Source organism: Manacus candei, unplaced genomic scaffold (assembly GCF_025592945.1).
Source record: "Manacus candei isolate 608988 ecotype Guabito, Panama unplaced genomic scaffold, ASM2559294v1 h1tg000048l, whole genome shotgun sequence".
In the NCBI taxonomy this organism is placed as follows: domain Eukaryota; kingdom Metazoa; phylum Chordata; class Aves; order Passeriformes; family Pipridae; genus Manacus; species Manacus candei.
Genome location: NW_026138096.1, coordinates 15,422,502 through 15,431,457, shown reverse-complemented (window position 1 = coordinate 15,431,457; position 8,956 = coordinate 15,422,502). Strand labels below are relative to the sequence as shown.

The 8,956-nt window shown below is 44.0% G+C and overlaps 1 long non-coding RNA gene across 1 annotated transcript; it reads right to left on the bottom strand.

Moving 5' to 3' along the window:
* Positions 1-4,561: 4,561 nt before the first annotated feature.
* Positions 4,562-5,116, bottom strand: LOC127475994 (uncharacterized). The gene is made up of 3 exons (XR_007906450.1): positions 5,079-5,116; positions 4,855-5,014; positions 4,562-4,598 (listed from the first exon to the last, which is right to left on the bottom strand). It is a non-coding gene; the product is annotated as an uncharacterized LOC127475994 (long non-coding RNA).
* Positions 5,117-8,956: the final 3,840 nt, after the last annotated feature.

Here is an 8,956-nt window from a genome sequence, read left to right as displayed (position 1 = left end):
TAAAATTTTAATAGCCATTTAAAATGAAAATTTAAATAATTTTAATATGAATTTTAATATAAATTTTTATACGATTTTTATCATTTTATTATTTTCATATAAAATTTTAACATAACATACATCATGTAAATTTATATAATAATAATATTAATTTTAATCTAAATATATATAATTTTTAACAATTTTATAATTTCATATAAAATTTTAATATCCATTTTATATAAATATATATAGTTTTAATATGAATTTTAATCTAAATTTTATATAATTGTAATACGATTTTTATGATTTTATAATTTTCATATGAAATTTTAATATCAATTTTATATGAAAATTTGTATAATTTTAATATTAATTTTAATCTAAATTTTATAGAAGTTTTATACACATTTTTAAAATGTTCTAGTTTTCACATAAAATTTTAATATCCATTTGACATAAATTTATATAATTTTAATATTAATTTTTATCTAAATATATAAATTTTTTATAATTTTTTTCATATAAAATTTTAATATACATCATATAAATTTATATAATCTTAATGTTAATTTTAATCTAAGAATCTAATTTTTAATAATTTTATAAATTTCATATGAAATTTTAATATCCATTTTAATATGATGTAATATATTAATACCATAAAATAATAATATAATGATAGAATTTTAATATTCATTTTAATCTAAATTTTATATAATTTTTATACTATTTTTATAATTTTATATTTTTCACATAAAATTTTAATATACTTTTCACATAAAATTTTAATACACTTTTCACATAAAATTTTAATATACATTTTATATATATTTATATAATTTTAATATGAATTTTATATCAATTTTATATCAATTTTGTATAAATTTTTAATATGAAAATAAGAATATTTAAAGAAATATTCATAAAGGCACTTAAAATAGGAAAGGTCACCTTGATGTCCCTCAAAGGTGATGGTGAACAGGAGAAAAGAGTTTCCACGTCTGCAGGAAGAACGGACAAGACAGATCCCGAAATATTGAAGAAAAGATGTTTAAAAGTGAATAAATCTAGGGAAAATCCAAGAGAAAAAGACTCCATGTAATGAAAAAGGATTAAGAAATGAAAAGTGGGATTTATCCCACTGAGCAGTTTGAAGGGCCGGAGGAATCCCAGGCTGGATATTTGGCATCCTTAAGATCCGAAGGAGGGCGAATTCCATTTCCAATTCCAGGTCGTTGTGGAAGAGCCGGTTCTCTGCTGGGATCAGCCCCAGCATTCCTGCCCTTGACTTCCCGGGATTTCTGGTGGAAACCAGGAGTTTTAGGGCTATCTGGGTGTAGCCAAGTCCTTTGGAACAATTATCCTGGTGGAACCTCCCCTGTCTCCCTTCTCCAGCCAGGGGAGCATCGGACACCCCTCCGGAGCTCCTGGAAGGGTCAGACACCAGCACTTTGGGACACAGGGCACAAAAAACCTGTGTCTGCTTGGAGAAAAGGCAAGAGAGAGGGAGATACTCCTGGAAATGTATTAAAGGAGGCAATCCATGGGTTTTTGTCCCATCCTTGGAGTATCTTTGGCTCCAACTCACCCCATTGCCCTTCCAGCTGTTGGTGAGGAACATCTCCCTCACCCCAAGGGGCTGTTGGGGCGTCATCTCCCCCTTTCACCCAAAATATTGCTCACCAGGAGGTCGAGGAGCAGCAGCCTCAGTGTCCCTTGGCAGGTTGGTTCCCAGTCCCCAGGCAGATGTTTCCTGGATCTTCTCTGGAAGGAGATGGACTTTCCACAGGGGGAAATGACAGGAGTGCCAGAAAAAGGGGGATCGGCTTCCCACTGCCAGAGGGATATTGGGAAGGAATTCCTGGCTGGGAGGGTGGGGAGGTCTTGGCTCAGAGAAGCTGTGGCTGCCCCTGGATCCCTGGAAGAGTCCAAGGCCAGGCTGGACATGTTAAATCCCAGAAATTAAAGGTGAGGGAAGGACTCGTTGTTATAGCTTTGGTTTGGACATTGAGGGGCTGATTTCAAATCCTGGCAAAGCTCCAAGTGGGATCCAGGTGCTCTGTCTTCTGAGGTCAGGAAGATGATCAGTAAAACTCCTCCTCGACACATTTATGATGTGCTGGATGGACTGGATGCGTAATCAATAAATTTAGATGGATATTGAGAAGGAATTGCTGGCTGGGAGGGTGGGGAGGCCCTGGCCCAGGTTGGTCAGAGAAGCTGTGGCTGCCCCTGGATCTCTGGAAGTGTCCAAGGCAAGTTGGAGCAACCTGGGCTAGTGGAAGGTGTCCCTGCCCACGGACTAGATGAGCTTGAAGGTCCCTTCCAACCCAAACCATTCCATGATTTTATGATTCTTACACAAGTGAAACTCCCCAGTAAAATCCATTCCACCACTGGAGAAGCAAGGAACTGTTCCCCCCCTTCTCCATCCTCTGTCCCACAGGCACTTCTGCATCATCCCCACTGCCCAGGGAGACGTTTGTCCCGGGAGGCTCCGAGTTCATCCAGCTTTGGGCCAAGCTGTGGGATAATGAGAGGTTCTGGCCTGCCTTGGCCAGGCTGGGTTTGAAGCAGAGCTCTCCAATAAGGAAGACCACAGGACCCACCTCCAAATCCAAACCACCGGCCTTTGGAGCGTCGTGGCTGACCCGAGCGAGAGCCCGGCAGAATAAACAGTGTTGGGAAGGCCGAGCCATGGGAATGTTTGGGAGCACGTAGCCTTGCTGGAACACGGGATCCACGTTTCAGGAGGAGCAGGGAAGGAGAACTTGGCTCCTCTCCTTTTTCCTGCCAAGCTGAGACAACCCAGCGCTTTCCAACCCTGAGCAGGGAGGGGAGGCAGAGGAGGAGGTGCCTTCACCCACCGTGTGGTGTCCACAGGTTGGTGGCAAAAAGCCTTTTGCTTCCAAGGAATATGAGGAACAAGGGAGTCAAACGTGCCTTTGTGAGCAATTATGGTAAATATAATAATAATAAATATATTAAATCTTTTAACACGTTAAATTTAATATATTAATAAATATATTAAATATTTAATGTATTAAATTTAATATGTTAATAAATACATTAAATATTTTCATATATTAAATTTAATGTGTCAATAAATATATTAAATATTTTCATATATTGTATTTAATATATTAATAAATATTTTAAATATTTTAATGTATTAAATTTAACATGTTAATAAATATATTAAATATTTTCATATATTGAATTTAATATATTAATAAATATTTTAAATATTTTAATGTATTAAATTTAACATGTTAATAAATATATTAAATATTTTCATATATTGAATTTAATATATTAATAAATACATTAAATATTTTATTATATTAAATTTAATATGTGAATAAATATATTAAATATTTTCATATACTGAATTTAATATATTAATAAATATATTAAATATAAATAAATATAATAAATATAAATAAATATAATAAATATTGTTCATCAGTACGAGGTAACACCAGAATTTGATCAGTGTGACTTGGAATTTTATCGATATAACTTGGATTTGGGGATAATTTTAACAGAGGAAAGAGCTGGAAACTCTGCCTTTCCCCAAACACTCAATTCCTCAAAGAAATCCACTTCTGCTTTCATTTTGTCACCAAGGTCCCAATAAATCTCCAGAGTTCCAGAGGAGAATGAAAGAGAACCAGCCCAAATTTAACAATCACAAACCACGTAACAATCGACACCCCCTGGGAGCTGGAAACGGATGATCCTGGAGGTCCCTTCCAACCCAAACCCGTCTGTGATTCCGTGATGACAAACCCAAAACCACCAGCCCGTCGATGAGAAGAGGGTTTTTGTTGCCCTTCCCTGCCAACGTTTTCAACAAAACCAAACCAGAGGATGATTCCTCTTGATGATTCCCGGGATGATTCCTGGGGCACAGAAGGAAAACGACCTTTCCAAGCCCTTCCCACCAGCCCGGACCACAACGTGTGACATCATTCCCCGGAGTGTCACGGACTGACCCACGCTGACCTCGGCCATCCCACGGCCTCTTCCAGTGCCAGTCCTGGAATGTCACATCCCGTGGGGACCAGGGGGAGGGAAACCAGTCAGTTCTGGGCCCCCAGTGCTCCTTTTCCCGCTCCGGTGGGCGGGAAGGGCTGGAGACACTGCTCTGCTCCCCAAGCGCCGGTGGAACCGGAACGGGGAAGGAAGGCACATAAACCAAGGAACTGACCCAAATTTGACCTAAAATAGACCCAGACCAAGGTTAAACCTCAGATTTAAGGTCGTGGACAGACGTTTGCTTTGCTCCCTGGTGTCTCCAAGCTGCTGGAGACTGAAACCAACCTTCTCACCCACGGTGGGTTTCCCGTTTGTGACCACGGGGAGACTTGTCCAGGTCATCCCCAGGCAGCAAACAGGGCAGGCTCTGCACCCTGTGTGTCCTCCAGGAATTCCCAAAGCCAGCTTTTCAAACCACCAGGAATTCCAAAAACCAGCATGCCAAACCTCCTTGAATTCCCAAAGCCAGCACTCCAAACCTCCAAGAATTCCAAAACCTATCTTTTCAAAGCTCCAAGAATCCCAAAACCCATCCTCCCAAACCTCCAGGAATTCCAAAACCTATCTTTTCAAAGCTCCAGGAATCCCAAAAGTCATCCTTTCAAATCTCCATGAATTTGAAAAGTCAGCCTTTCAAACCTCCAAGAATTCCAAAACCCATCCTCACAAACCTCCAAGAATTCCAAAACCCATCCTCACAAACCTCCAGAAATTCCAAAAGACATCCTTTCAAACCTCCATGTATTCCAAAAGCCAGCACTCCAAACCTCCAGGAATTCCAAAACCTTTTCACACAAACCTTCAGGAATTCCAAAACCCATCCTCACAAACCTCCAGGAATTCCAAAACCCATCCTAACAAACCTCCAGGAATTCCAAAACCCATCCTAACAAACCTCCAGGAATTCCAAAACCCATCCTAACAAACCTCAAAGAATTCCAAAAGCCAGCCTCACAAACCTCCAGGAATTCCAAAACCCATCCTTCCAAATCTCCATGAATTCCAAAACCCATCTTTCCAAATCTCCATGATTTCCAAAAGCCATCCATTCAAACCTCCAGGAATTCCAAAAGCCATCCATTCAAGCCTCCAGGAATTCCAAAAGCCATCCTTCCAAACTTCCAGGAATCCCAAAAGACATCCTTTTAAACCTCCAGGAATCCCAAAAGTCAGGCCTCCAAACCTCCAGAAATTCCAGAAGCCATCCTCACAAACCTCCAGGAATTCCAAAACCCATCTTTTCAAATCTCCATGAATTCCAAAAGCCATCCTTCCAAATCTCCAGGAATCCCAAAACCATCCTTCCAAACCTCCAGGAATCCCAAAACCCATCTTTTCAAAGCTCCATGAGTTCCAAACCCCCTCCTTTCAAACCTCCAGGAATCCCAAAAGCCAGCTTTCCAAATCTCCATGAATTCCAAAAGCCATCCTTCCAAACCTCCAGGAATCCCAAAACAATTCTTCCAAACCTCCAGGAATTCCAAAACAATTCTTCCAAACCTCCAGGAATTCCAAAAGCCATCCTTCCAAACCTCCAGGAATTCCAAACCCCATCCTTCAAAACCTCCAGGAATTCCAAAACAATTCTTCCAAACCTCCAGGAATTCCAAACCCCATCCTTCCAAACCTCCAGGAATTCCAAAAGCCGGCTTCCCAAGCTTCCAGCAATTCCAGAAACCATCCTGCCATTCCAGAAGCCATCCTGCCAACCCTCCAGGAATCCCCAAAGCCATGCCAGTCCCCCCCAAAACATCCTTCCAAACCCCAGGAGCCATTTAGGGAAAAAGTTGAGGCACCGTCTCATGCTTTGAAATCCCTCCCCCAGGCACCGAGTGGGACCCTTGGGAAGAGCTGGGTATTCCCAGAGGGGGATTATCCCACTGATTAGGCCCCTTCCCAATCCCGTGTGCTGAGAACATCCAACCTGGCACACGAAGGGAATCGCAATCCCTACGGACCTCATTTAGGAGGGACAGGGACCGTTCCCTCGGGATGCCATTTGGGAAATCTCCAATGAAAAGGCTCCTCTTCCAGGCCTGGCCAAGCCTGTGGTTTTCCGTGGAGAAGGGAGGAGGAGACACATACCTTTGGAGCTGTCTCTGCCGATGGGAATTCATCCCGCTTTATTTTCTCAAGGCTCGTGGCTTGTCACAAATCCTTTTAAAGTCATGAGGCCTGGCAGGGCCGGGGCGGAGGGGGAACGTTCCGGGTTATTTTTGTTCGGACAGGAAGGGTTAGGAAGTCATTCCAATCCCGTGAAGTGAGCGGTTGGAAAGCCATGACCTCTTTGGACTTTTTCACTCGGGGCCGTTTAGAAGGAGTGGAGGGAACTAAAAGGGTGTCCCCCCCCTCTGCTCCAGATATCCCCCAAATCCCCCCACTCTGATCCCTGCCCCGATATCCTCACACAGCTCATTCTGGAAAAGCTGAGTGATTCTGCTCCTTTTCAGAGCCTAACACAGCAAACAGTGGGAAGTATTCCCTGAGCTGGGCATCCTTCTGCTCCCTCCAACCATCCCAGATCCCACTGAACTAAAGGAATGGCTCCAGAGCTTTAAAGCTTCTCTTTGCTTCCATTTTCCCAACAGATCCTCATTTCTCAGTCCCTTCTTTGCAGTGAAGTGGCTTTTTGCTTTGTCTGGGTGTGAAAAGTCACCCTCAGATAACTGGGCTCAGCTCTAAGTGGGATGAATTTATGGCCATGGAATAAAGTCCAGCTTCCAGAGCCATCCCGTTGAACTCGGTGCTGCCAGAACCCCCTTTCCAGAGGGGGAGGTTTCCAGTGCTGGGTGATGAGGGAAGGGGCTCTGCCAGGATGGATCAAGGGACGCTGGACAGGGAATCTCAGCTCTGGAGCCCAGGACAGCTGCTCTGTTCCCTTCTCCTGTTCCCTGGAGAGGCTGGGAAATGGCAGGAATTCCAGCAGGTTGCTGGATGTGCACGAGGTCCCTTCTCTCCTCAGCCTGCCCAGCAAAGCCAAGCTGGCACCTACTCGTTAAAGCCATTATTAATTAGACTGATGGGCTCCCAGAGCAGCTCAGGTTGGGAAGCACATCTGGGGCTCATCCAGCCCAAATTTCTGCCTCAGCCAGAGCTGGAACCTGAGGAGGGGAAGCATCACCTGCCCAGGGGTGACACCTCAGGGGTGGCACAGCTCTGTCAGGAGGGATCAAGGGACACTGGGTGAGGAATCAGCTCTGGAGCCCAGGACAGCTGCTCTGTTCCCTTTTCCCATTTCCTGTGGAGCCTGGAAGTGATAGGGATTGAAATCTCAGCTCTGGAGCCCAGGACAGCTGCTCTGTTCCCTTCTCCTGTTTCCTGTGGAGACTGGAAATGGTCGGGATTGAAAGGAGAAGCAGCCCCTCAGCCACAGTTCCCTTCTCTTCTCAGCCTGCCCAGGGAAGCCAAGCTGGCACTTGGCCTGCTCGTTAAAGTCATTATTAATTAGAATGATGGAGCACTTCAGGTTGGGAAACACATCTGGGGCTCATCCAGTCCAAATTTCTGCCTCAGCCAGAGCTGGAGCCTGAGGAGGAGAAGCATCACCTGCCCAGGGGTGACACCTGGGGGGGGTGTAAAGCAGGCAGGGACACAGAGAGTTTAAACACCTGGGTTTAAACATCACCTCGCAGGCACCAACCAGCATCAAACCACCTTCCCCCTCACGAGCCTCAGGGATATTTTCCCCCAGGAAGCATCTCCTTGGAGGAGGATGTTTGTAACCCTCAGATCCAAACTCTGGTTGCTCCATTAGCTGGGGTGCCATGAGGAACAACCCAGCTCTCCATGTGGTGTTCCTCAGAGAGCAGGTTTCCATGAGCACTCTGATAAATCCTGACTCAAATGAAGACCATCTCCTCATGGGTGTGTCTTGTATCTTACTGATCTCCCCCCAGACACCTTGAGGACCCTGAAACAGCTACAGAAAGACTTAATTTAATATCAAGCAGGGGCTGGGATGTCTTTCTCCTGTCTCCTGGTCGGTGCTCAGCAGCTGGAGCTGGTGGTTCTCCAAACATTCACCAGCAAAAGTGCTTTTCCATGGGACAGGTTGAGCTACAAACTTTTCTCCTCCTGATACAAATCCAGGGGATGAAAAGCTCAAGTTCTGTCAGAGGGATGTAAAATAAAACAGCCAGGAAAGAAGAGAAATATTGGACCCTCCTGAGCTTTCCAAACTGGTCTAGTGTAGGATAATAGAATCATAGATTGGTTTGGGTTGGAAGAGACCTTGAAGACCACCTCATTTCACCCCCTGCCATGGACAGGGACACCTTCCACTAGATTATCTTACTCCAAGCCCTGTCCCACCTGGCCCTGGACACTTCCAGAAGGTGACTGTTGAGATTTTCCTACAGAGCAGGAAGAGCGGAGGAGAAGAAAGGGAAAACTGAAAATAAAAATAACAATAAAGCCATAGTTTCCAGCCTCAGAATTGGGGTTTTTCCCATCATTCTTGAAACAGGAGGGTCTTTCTTTCCCCAAAACATCCTCACAGGTTTTCTGGACCATGATGTAAATTGGAGGAACGTGTGGCAACAAAGAGCAAAGACAGTGTGGATGACCACGATTAGAGGAGCACGAAGAACTGCTTAGATCCAACCTGTCTGACCTCCTACCAAAGCCAGGCAAGGAAATCTCCCCCAGATATTCCTGCTGCAACCAGAACTCTCAGATGATTTATGGCAAATGCTTAACAAAGTCTGCCCAACCTTCTTTTAAGGACCTGGAGCACCCACGACCTCGTTGCCTCGAGGACTCAACAGACAACACTCCCCAAGAGAAAACGTGGAAGACACAACTCACAGAAGCTCTAAGGGATGTTCCAGCAGGAAAGCTGAGGGAGAGGAAGAGGTCCTGGCCTTTCTTTTCCATTATTTTTGATTTTTTTCCCAAAGCTGTCGCTCTCATCCCCAGGCAAAGCCCCCTGAAC